This window comes from Calonectris borealis, chromosome 3 (genome assembly GCF_964195595.1).
Source record: "Calonectris borealis chromosome 3, bCalBor7.hap1.2, whole genome shotgun sequence".
In the NCBI taxonomy this organism is placed as follows: domain Eukaryota; kingdom Metazoa; phylum Chordata; class Aves; order Procellariiformes; family Procellariidae; genus Calonectris; species Calonectris borealis.
In genome coordinates, this window is record NC_134314.1 from 40,304,148 (window position 1) to 40,314,865 (window position 10,718).

Sequence of the window (10,718 nt, forward strand, 5' to 3'; positions counted from 1 at the left end):
GAAACACAACTATGGAAGGACCTGCGTTTTAAGAGGCTTGCAAGAAAGCCGGCAATATTGGAAATTGATATAGGTGTAGAGATAATATACAGCTATGAATTAAAAGTAAAAATGTTGAGACTTTTATCAAGTTAAGGTAAATTAAATATTCTTAGTTTTCCAAATTATCAGTCTGTTCCCTTCTGTGGGACATCTACTGGAAATAGATACCAGTTCTTTCTAAGAAATACCCTGTAACAAACTGCTAAGGCAGACATCATCTAGAAAAAATTTTTGGGTGATTTTTGTCTTATCCTTGGATAGAGAATGAATGCTGTGGTTGTTTAAAAATAATCTCAAAATAAATAAGTTGTTGTATGGGAAAAGGTTCTCATGTCAATGCTTGTTTCCAGGCCAACACAAATCCACAGACATTGTTTTTATCATATAAACAAGATATCTTAGATCTAGGCTCAGAATTCTCCCTTTTTATACCCTTTTATTGAAAACAAAGTACAATTAGCACAACCAATTACTTCTGTTTCAGAGAAATTTAACACAAGTGAACCAGTGTCTTGGAGTCAAATCAGTAAATGACTGCTATGGTCACGATGCTTGATGTCTGAGGCTCATTCTGAATAATACAAAACATCAACTGACACTGGAGTTTTGAGTCAAGAGACTTCAGTTTACGGCTACCTTACCTGACTGATTTGGAGGAGGCCCATTTGGATACTCCACCTTTCTGGAAAGTTGGGCCTTTCCACATTGAAGATCTAATCATTTTTCAAAATGTTTTTTATTGGACTAGCATGACATTATGTGGTGAAGTCTTAGAACTTTCACTGGAGTCTTCTACAAGGAAAAGGAATATCTAAATGTTCTTTTTTGCCTCAACATAAGTATCTCAATTGTACCAGATCCACTTGAGTTCCACCTTCTCTGGTGTCCTGGCAGCAAAAATGGTAATTTCTTTTTTTCTGCCATGTACTCTCCATTGCAGTTCTTTTGCCTTCTTGAATGCTAGGACAGGGAGAGATGGAATTTGTTGCACATTTGAATGTCACCAGATTCAGTCTATTTCAGAACAAGCGTGGGGAAAAGGAAGCAGAGGACTTCAGAAGTACATCCACTGGGGAGTCTGCTACTAGCATCTTTTTGCTTTTGCATTTCTGAGCTGATACAAGAATGGGAAGAGAATGGCACTTGACATTAGACCTATGCCAATAAGAGCTTCATAAGTCAATAAAATCTTCACCTAACAGGATGATAAAGCTTCATAGACAATTCATCCCTAGGAAAAAAAAGGTAGTGTAGAATAATATCAAATAAGTGAGAGCCAGTTTCAAGCACAGGAAGTAGCTTGTTGTTGCTTCCAGGTTGAATACAGCAGAAGGTCATAAATAGTCTTGCTTCTGCTGCCTCTGTTGTCCTTAAAGCCAAGCTGGCTGCCTGGGAGTATATATAAGGAGGTAAATACTGTTGGAAGAGAAGGTAAATTTTCTGACTCCCCATCCTTCACTTCCCCTGGCAGCAGGCAGTACCATGAGCTAATTCTCCAGAGCTCTCCTCCTGCTTCTTTGTCCTAGGACTAGTCCTTTTCCCTCCCGCATCCACCCCACATTATTTCATTGACTCAAGTGGTTGATTCTTGCCTGGACAATCCCCTATCCACAGGGCAATAACAATCTAGTGACATTCGCGCTGCTAGAAAACTTTGAGCTGTCTTTGCACCCAAGAGTTTCAATCTGTGTCCAGACTGAACAATAACTGAAATGTTCATGAGAAAAACAGAGCTTCATTTATTACTTTTCTACAGTCTTCCTGTTGTAATAGGGTCATAGAATAGTTTAGTTTGGAAGAAATTTCTGGACATCATCTGGTCTGAGCCCCTGCTCAAAGCAGGAACAACTTTGAGGTTAGGTCCAATTCCAAAGTTGGATCAGGGTGCTTAGAGTCAGATCACTAAGTTTTGAGTATGTTCAAAAGGATATTGGGCAACCTTTTGCATTGTTTTACCACCCTCTGTGTGAGCGAATTCTCCTAATATCTAATAGGAATTTGCTGTATTGCAACTTGTGCCCTTTGCCTCTCAGCCTTTTGCTGTGTACTGCTGAGACGAGTCTGCCTCCTCTCTGTCCTCCAGCAGGTAGTTGCAGACCACCTTCATCGTCTCTTCTTAAGGCTGAACACACCTAGGTCTGTCAGCTTCTCCTCGTAACGCTCCTAGTAATATCACCCTCGATAAATCATTCCCTGCCTGTCTAAGGGTTTGTTATGTTTTGGAGTCAGAAGAGCAATGGGGGGAAAAGGTTTCCTTTCTTCTTTTGAGGTTTGATTGATTTTAAAAAAATATATAATTCTCATTGGTTTAGGCAGGAGAAGGAAATCAGAGTTTTAAGTTATTCTTCAAGCCAGTTTTTCTTACATAGATGTGTTTTATACTATCCTTTCCTGTGGCCGTTATATGTTTTGTTGCAAAGCAAGTTGGTGAGCTGACCTTGTGTTAACACTTGTTTCTGGAATCCACTCAGATTGGAGCAGAAAATGTTTGTGAGTACAATACAAATCCCAGCAAATTCTGCAAGCACAAATTTCACAGGTGCATGTTTCACCTTAGGAAAGGGAGGCAGGGCTTTTGCAAAGGGTAGCGTAAATCTTTCAATGTTGACAAAAAAAAACCAAAACAGAATAAAAATAAAAAGAATAAGCTATCAACAGAAACCTTAAGGACTTTAGCTGACATTGAGATCTATGAGAAAAGTTGAAATTACTCCTAATACACAGTGTATTTTACTGGAAAATACATTTCAAGATTAAGAAACATCAACATCCCCTCCTCCCCCATTTCTACAGAGCCCGAGCTGCAAGAATGAAAGGGTGCAAAGCTGGGAGGCGTAATGGGTATTTGACTCCAGAAGCAGATCTGTAACCACTTATCAGCCGAGCTGGGAGCAGAGGAGGTGGCTATGGCAGGCTGGACCAGAAGGAGGCAGCAGGCAGGTGGCAATAGCTGGGCAAATAATTTCATGGTGCGGCTGCTCCATGGATGGAGCATAATGGCTTCTGACAAAGAAACCTTTTCAAGTTTCCTTTTTCCTTCCTGAGAGTGAGGAATGGAGGAAAAGCCAGAACTGGCAGAGTCCAAGCAAGCAGGGAAGGAGCCCTGCGTGGGGGGTAACACGGGTGGCAGCCCCGGGGCCACCAGTGGGACTGGTGACGGAAGATGATTTCAGCTGCATGGATGGGGCAGTGTTTGCCTCTGCTACAAAGGGGGCGATAAATTGAGAAACGGGTACTGTACAATGGGAACATACACCATATATATACACACATAGGGAACATGTGGGTTTTTTTATGTTCCATCACATTGGAGCCAAGTGTTGCTGCAGCATCCAGTGTAGCCAATACTGGGGCCTGCAGCTGCTTTTCATGCACAGCTTCTGCCAGTAGAGACTGGATCATGGTCAGAAGCAACGCATGGTGTGCTGTGCATTAGATCAGCTTTGGTCGCACTCAAGCAGTCTTAAGCCCACTTGCATCACATCTACTAATGTGCAAACTAGGAGTAAGCTGGCCCAGCGTGTGCTCCAGGCACCCTGAGAGACCTCCTCCTGGAGGGTACTTTACGTTTACACACGGTAGGCACTTGTACTGAACCTTCTTTGGGTTTTATGTGACTGATTTGTACCAGTTTAGCCTCAGTCCCTTTGCTACTGTCTTTGCATGTATGTAAGAAATTCTAGCGTGTTGTAAGGAGACCAGAATCTCTCACAGTGTAAATTATGGGGGGGTGCAGCTGGCACCCAACTTCACCTCAGTTTTGAGTGTAGCTTCTTCAGTTAGCTATTGGAAACAGCATTTTTCCTAAGCTGGTCTGGTGAGCCTCACATCCTAGCCCCTCTCCCCTTGCAGATGCTGCTAAAGTTTCCAGGCTCAGAAAATTCTGGGAACCGTGTCTGGGAGAAATTCTTGCATCTCCTTGGGGCTGCTTTTCAAAGGCTTTTGCCACAGCCGGAAGGAAAACCTTATATATGAAAATAAAACTTGGGCGTCCCAATTTCTTTTATTTTGAACATCAAAATGAATTAAGCGTCATACTCTGTAGGTGTCCACGAGTTCACAGAAATATTTCTTTCCCATAAAAATGTAGCGGAATTAAAAAGCCAAATAAACCCACCCCCAAAACCTGTCCTTCACCTCTACCAGTTGCAAGCTTTAAAAACTGCGAAACAGAGTGGGTCCTTTTCAGGGTTCACACTGAGAAGTTGTTGAAAAGTGTAACCAAGTGTGACTAATGACCACATGGTATGGGGTATTTGCATGGATTCTGTCTGCAAGCATCAAGCGTGTGAAACCAGATCATTTGAGGAGGAACATAAGCAGCACATGCAGGAACGCAGGCAGAAATTAAAAGGCTCGCGTAGTGGAGGACAATCACAGCAACACAACCAGTGCCTCCCGATACTGGGCGGCTGCTCAGTTGCATCCAGTGAGAGGGAGGGTGCATTGTTTACCTGCAGGGATTGATGTTCATTAATTAGAAACCAAGAAGTAGTAGGAAGTAGATAATTAATACCAGGGTATTCATGTTATCCATGAATTAGAAAATGAGTATTGGGCAGTAACCTGCATTATGAGAGTTATTTACTCCATTGGAAGGTAATGTAGCTCATCAAAAAGTATTCCATTTGCATTGCTCAGTGCTCCAATCTTCCCTCTACTGTCAACACTATGCACCATAAAATACAAATTCCAGAGACTAGACAGGCTTTTACACACGTCTGGTGGGAGTCAGTGAGAAGAGAGGTGCTTAGCTACTGCTGTGGACTCAACTCAGTTGCAGGGGCATCTTTAGAGACCTGCTAGGAGGAAACTGTGAGGTTCTTGCTCCTGTCTATAGTATGTATGTGTATGGCCTTCATCAACCCCATATCTACGTGACTCAGACTGTGACACGTTCATCTTTCTGTGCTTCCCTGAGGAGGGGAGACCGATGATTTCCGGGGCCGCCTGTCACTGGGGGTAAGAGCTGGAGGTACCGAATCCAGCAGGGACAGGAGGGAGGGAGGAGTGGCTCGCTGGGGAGGCCTGTCTCTCTCCAGCAATGGCAGTGGCACTTGGATGAACGGTTCGTAGACAACTCCTCCTGCCCAAAGTGTTTGCTCACGGCCTTGCAGGGAAGCTGAGTTGGGCTCTCCCTGGTGCTGCCAGCCCTGCACCTCCTTCCTTGCCATGTGTAGTGCTGCCTTCAGAAAATGCTATCTGGAGGAAAGTTTCAAGAGGTTCTCCAGAAGTAGTCTCACAGCTGGGTCAGACTCGCAGTGGCGTGAAAACCCTTAGCCTGAGAAGGGCTCAGCCTCCCCCCCAGCCTATGTCGTGGTGTGGCAGGGCTCCACTCGGGAGAAGGAGGGATGCTTTTTCCCTCCCCATCCTTCTTCGTGGGAAAGGGATGCAGTTTTCCACCCCAGGGATGCTGGATCTTCAGCATCAGCATAATTCTGCCTTCAAACCTGAAGCAGGGAGAGAAGCCTGCACAGTGAGAAAAGGAGGGATGGCATTTGCATGGTGGGAGCTGGCACGGGTGCATGGTCACACACAGCACTGGCTCACCTGCCCTCCCTGGTAAGGGTGCAGCCCATGGACGCAAGCCTGCCTCCATCCCTCCCTCCCTCCTGCTGCCATCCGGCACTGTGTGGCCAGCAGCCTCTGGGGAGGACTGATCGCTCCCCATTCCCTTTAACTTGTCAACAGCGGTGTCCAGCTAAAGAAGCACAAGGCTTTTTTTCCCATGACAACTTTAGACAAGAAGGGTCAGAAGTGCTCTGGGATTATGAAAGAAAAAATTCCCAATTAAACCCTCTTTTTTTCAATATTTTGCCTGTTATCAGTGAGAGATATAGGCCAAAGGCTCTATGTATTCATACAGAATTATCAATGGTGAATGCAAATCTGGCTGCCTCAAAGGCATTATTTTACTGGACTGGAGAATACTCCCACTAGCATCTCCAACTTTCTCTTAAGAGTTTTCTCCGCTTCCATTTGCCTTCCTGTCCTATTCAAAATTTCTAAGTGTGGTATCCTTACAGGAAGGGGAGGGCAGGCCCATTTTTAGGCTGAACGTGATACCTCTGAATCTATTACAGCGACTGCAGTAAAGCAATACGCAGCACTGGTTCTTCCCAGAATCTGAAATCCAGTTCCTGCTGCCTTCCCACATCGCCAACTGGGAGACAGCAACGCCCGCACTGGGGGAACGAGGGGAAGGGACGTACGCACTGCCTGTCAAAGACCTCCAGTCCAAAGGCACCAGGGTATCGCCACAGATATTAAACACCTGGATCTAGAACCCGGTGATTGAGGTGCCCTTAGTATGCCCATGGTCCCAACCCAGGATATGTGGAATAATCTATGTAATTATATTCCCTTAGTGCTTCAGAGAAGTCCCAGTGACTGTAATACATGCTAACTTAATCTTAGCCACAGAAAAATGTGTTTCTAATTTACAAATTCGGCAATTTTTCAATAAAAGTCGTTGCACTTTGTCTGATCTATTCTCAAAATACGGAAGTGCTTGAAGCATGACCACCTGCAATAACAGATTACTGTTCCCTAAAATATTGCCATACACCTACAATGTGGAGGCGTAAAGCTTCTCTAAAAAAGATCTTTGTTATTTTTTCTAAAAGAAAGAAATGATCCCAAAGTAAAGCTGGTTTTCAGCAGCCTCTCTGCTCCCCAATGCAACTGGCATCAAAGTCTAATGAAAACCTGTTTGCGGACACTGGATCCGATCCAAGGTACACTATTGGCATATTCTAGACCCCTTGGGACATGACTCATATAAAAAACACAAGGCTGTCATCAGATGGCTGGTGGCTCAAATAAATCAAATTTACTTTGAAAATTGAGGCATACCAAAATTTTATTAGGTGAAACTTTGGCATTTCTTATAGCCAACTTGCACATATATATTTTTATTACTTACAGCAGTTTAAAAGTATGCTACCAATCATATGCAAAACAAGACGCGATTGCAAACGTACATTTTTTACTGGGTGGCAGGAGGAACTGTGTTGTTTTCTTTTAAAAGCCCTGAACAGTGCTGCATGTTTGTTAAAGGTGGCACAGCAGAATGGGCCTCTCTGTTTATTTTCCTGCGAGTGGCTGGGCGCACATCCTCCGTTTGTGGTCGCAAGCCCTGACTTCAAAGAGCAGCTTCTCTTATGGAATAATTGCTCACTAAAGCTATCAACTGCAACACAAAAATGACATATAATGTTTGCAACGTACGCTTACAAGAAACAGACCTAAATGCCGCTGAAGTCTCTCGATGGTCCAGGAGGGGCCTGATTGTCGGGCTGGAAGGGGCTGTTCCTGCAGCAGCCCACGTGCGGAGGCAGAGCCCGGCGTTGCCACAGCAGTGCAGCAGCCGCTCCTGGCTTGGCTGTATGGGGCTGTATAGGGTCCCCCTTCCTCTGTCTGCACCCACAGAGGCTCACTGCTTGCTTCAAGGCAAAAGACGCTATCAAATGTAGCAAAACAAAGGTCTGATTCCTCTAATCCTCCAGCACATGAATTAAAATCAAGGCAAAGGCCATATTTTGTAGGAGAGTGCATGCTTTTGGGCCTGATGATAGAAACCAAATCCGTGAATTAAAAGAAAATACATTAATTTTTTAAAAATCTCTCGGTAGACAGGAGAGCCAAACTCCCCCTGACATTTCTAAACTTCATTTATCCGAGTGGGCGGCAAGATAGCCTCTGCTTTAAACTAATAATAAAAGGAGTAAAAAGCTGCAGATTTGGTCTGTTTTTTCCTCAAACTACAATGAAAATCTATGGGAATATATTCAAATAAAGTCCGAGAAGCATGCTGGCTCTGCTCCAAAATAACTTAATTCACTGTGCAAACACAAAGAAAGGGAAAATAATGGCGCTGTAGATAAAAACCACAAGATTGCTGTATCTGACAGTGCGCTGTTTTGGGATGGAGAGATTCTTGGCCAAATGCTGACACTCCCGCCACAGAAAAACGAGCTGCTGAGGTTCCCAGCGGCTGGTTCCCGGGGAACGCTGCAGCCTGGCGCTCCTTCCTCCTGGGGGATCGGGGCTTCTTGCTTAGAGGAGCTCACCCACCGAGGCAGGTGCTTCTGAACATGGTGAGCTTCTTCCTGGAAAAGCACAAAGTGTAAATCAAAATGGAATTTGGTCCCCCATATGAAACCCCACAAACCTTAATAAATATAATATTCGGTCGTAAAGAGGTGCATTTGTAAGGAAGTGGGAAAGCACAGCCTCAGCGGTGTGGACTGAGCCCTTCCAGGAGTGCTAGGCAGAGGGTGCAGACCCTCAGGATCACTGTAACTCTCTTTCCTTGAAGTAAAAGCCATAAAAGTCCCTTTTATTTCCATGGGAAGAGCAAGGCTGAGCTGCTGCCTCCAGAGTGTGCCATGGTGGACCGACTCACCGGCTCTTCTAGAAATCAGGAAACTTGTCCATTTTCCATTTTGGCAGCCAAAGAGATGTTGTCTGAAGCTGACAAAAGCTGATGTACAGCATTTACAGTGAATTTAAAGCATGCATGTTCATGAAGCACTTTACATATTCCTAATACAATGGGCTGTGAGGGTTTTTCCAGTGGAAATGTGAGGCCTGATCCAAAGCATTTGAAGAAACAGTTCCTTTCATATTAGTGGACTTTCTCCTTAGCCCTTAATTCCATATGTTGCTGGGTGTGTTTGTTTAGTCTGTGGCCGGATGTAATGGTACTCCGTAGACTTGAGAAATTTCTGCAGAATTCAGGCTTCTTCCCTTATCGTGAAGGAATGGACACATACTTCCTCTTGAAATAACAGAAAACAGAGTCATTAAGAGAGACATCAGCAGTATTTAGTCACTGAAATGCAGTGTTGTGACTAAAAATTTATCCCCATAGATATTTGATCAGTTTCCAGGAAAAGAAAAAAAGTAACAAAAATCATATGAACTCGCAAGTGAAGGAGAAATAAATTCTGGTAGCCTGTGGTTCTCTTGAGATAATTTCTTGTCACTTCAATACACTGCTTGAATATTTTCCAGTATTAGTGTTCTCTATCTCATTGTTTTGGCTGCTGTACATATTTCCACAATTTTCTTACCCCTAAATAAAACAAAAAAAAATCATCAGGTCATAAAATGTTTCTACAATTTAATTTAAAAATAATATTTACTGTCTGCACAATTTAAATTTGGCCTACTTTTGCATATGCATCATGATACAGACTTTAATTACATGATCACATAGTATTTTTCCCCACAGGACTGCAATCTTTTCCTTTGCAGGATAACCTTCTTTCCAAGTCCCTAATTTTTGATCGATTGACTCTGAGACTGGGAAAAGAGCTGCAGCTGAGAAAGGGAAGTTTCTCCTCATTACCTAACTACCCCAGGATCTGTTCCTCAGATTTCACCTTCCAGCCATAACTTCCTTTCCCGCCCACATCCAATTCTCCCTCCTAAATCCTCTTCTGATCTATCCCTCCTTCCTTGTTTCCATCTCTCAGGCCATGCCTCGTTGCCTAAGTAGTCCCACATTTCCTTTCCACTTGTCAGTGATCCTACAGGAAACATCTTGCTGCCATAATGTGGCTCTTTCCTTTCCACCCGGCTTTGCTTTCGTCCTGCGCTAGGTTCAGATCAGAGGGCTTCCTCCTCCTCTTCCGGAGGGCTTTCCTGGAGGAGGGAGGCTGCCGGAGCACAGAAGGAGCCATGGGAACAGGGCTGAGCTGGGACATGCTCATCGCCTGAGTGGCAACGCCTGTGCGGGCTGAGAGCGATGTGAGCGTGCTCAGCAGCGTTGTACTCTTCCAATCGATCCAGTAAAAAGTTCCTGCCTACGGGAACAATTTTTTTCCCAAAGCTTAGCTAGTCTGGGCAGGTTTTTACGGGAGCAGACCTATCCCTGGTAGAAAGGTCATATAACAAGTGCTGTTACATCCTCCAGTGTAGTAGTACTTGAGCGTTCTTTTTTTAAAAGAAAAAGTGACATTAATTTCTTCGAGAGAGGCAAAGCTGTTTATTCTTTTTCCTAGTCCAATGTTGGACATGGCCATACATTTTCTTTTGCCATAATGTTCATCTGTTTATTAAAAGATTCGCCCAGTCACAAATGACCATTGGGAATATTCAAATCACAGTTTTGCAGAGTTGTTAGCAACTGAAAACACGATCTGCTATCGGGATATGTCAACAGTCTTAGCAAACGGTAGTACAGGTGGCCCTGCAATATCACCCTAAAACCCAGCCCACACATAGAGGACGTCTGACTCTAAGCACCGGCTCAAAACCTGACCTTCCTCTCAGTCTGCTGTGGCAGTGATATACGCCAACTGTGCCACATGTGACCGGACCAAAAGAAGCCACCAGGAGACCCTGCTGGTAATTTCACTTATGAGTGACGGCTTCTTCTAACACCCAGTGAGGAGATGATGGGATAGTACCAGAGACAATCTCTACCTCCTGACTCAGCCTAGACACGAGGGAGTCCCTTACTAGAGCAGCACAGGTGAACCCTGCATCCCCAATCTTCGAAAAATCAGCTTTCAGAGCCTGTGTCATTGTGGGAGTATTATTTGGAGGGAGCATTGCCTTATTTACATTCTTTTTCATCATCTCAAACTTCTTTTTGCCATGAATTAAAAGCAAATATTTCAGAAAGTTGCGTTTATGTTATGGTCTCCCAAGTCTGAAACACTTGC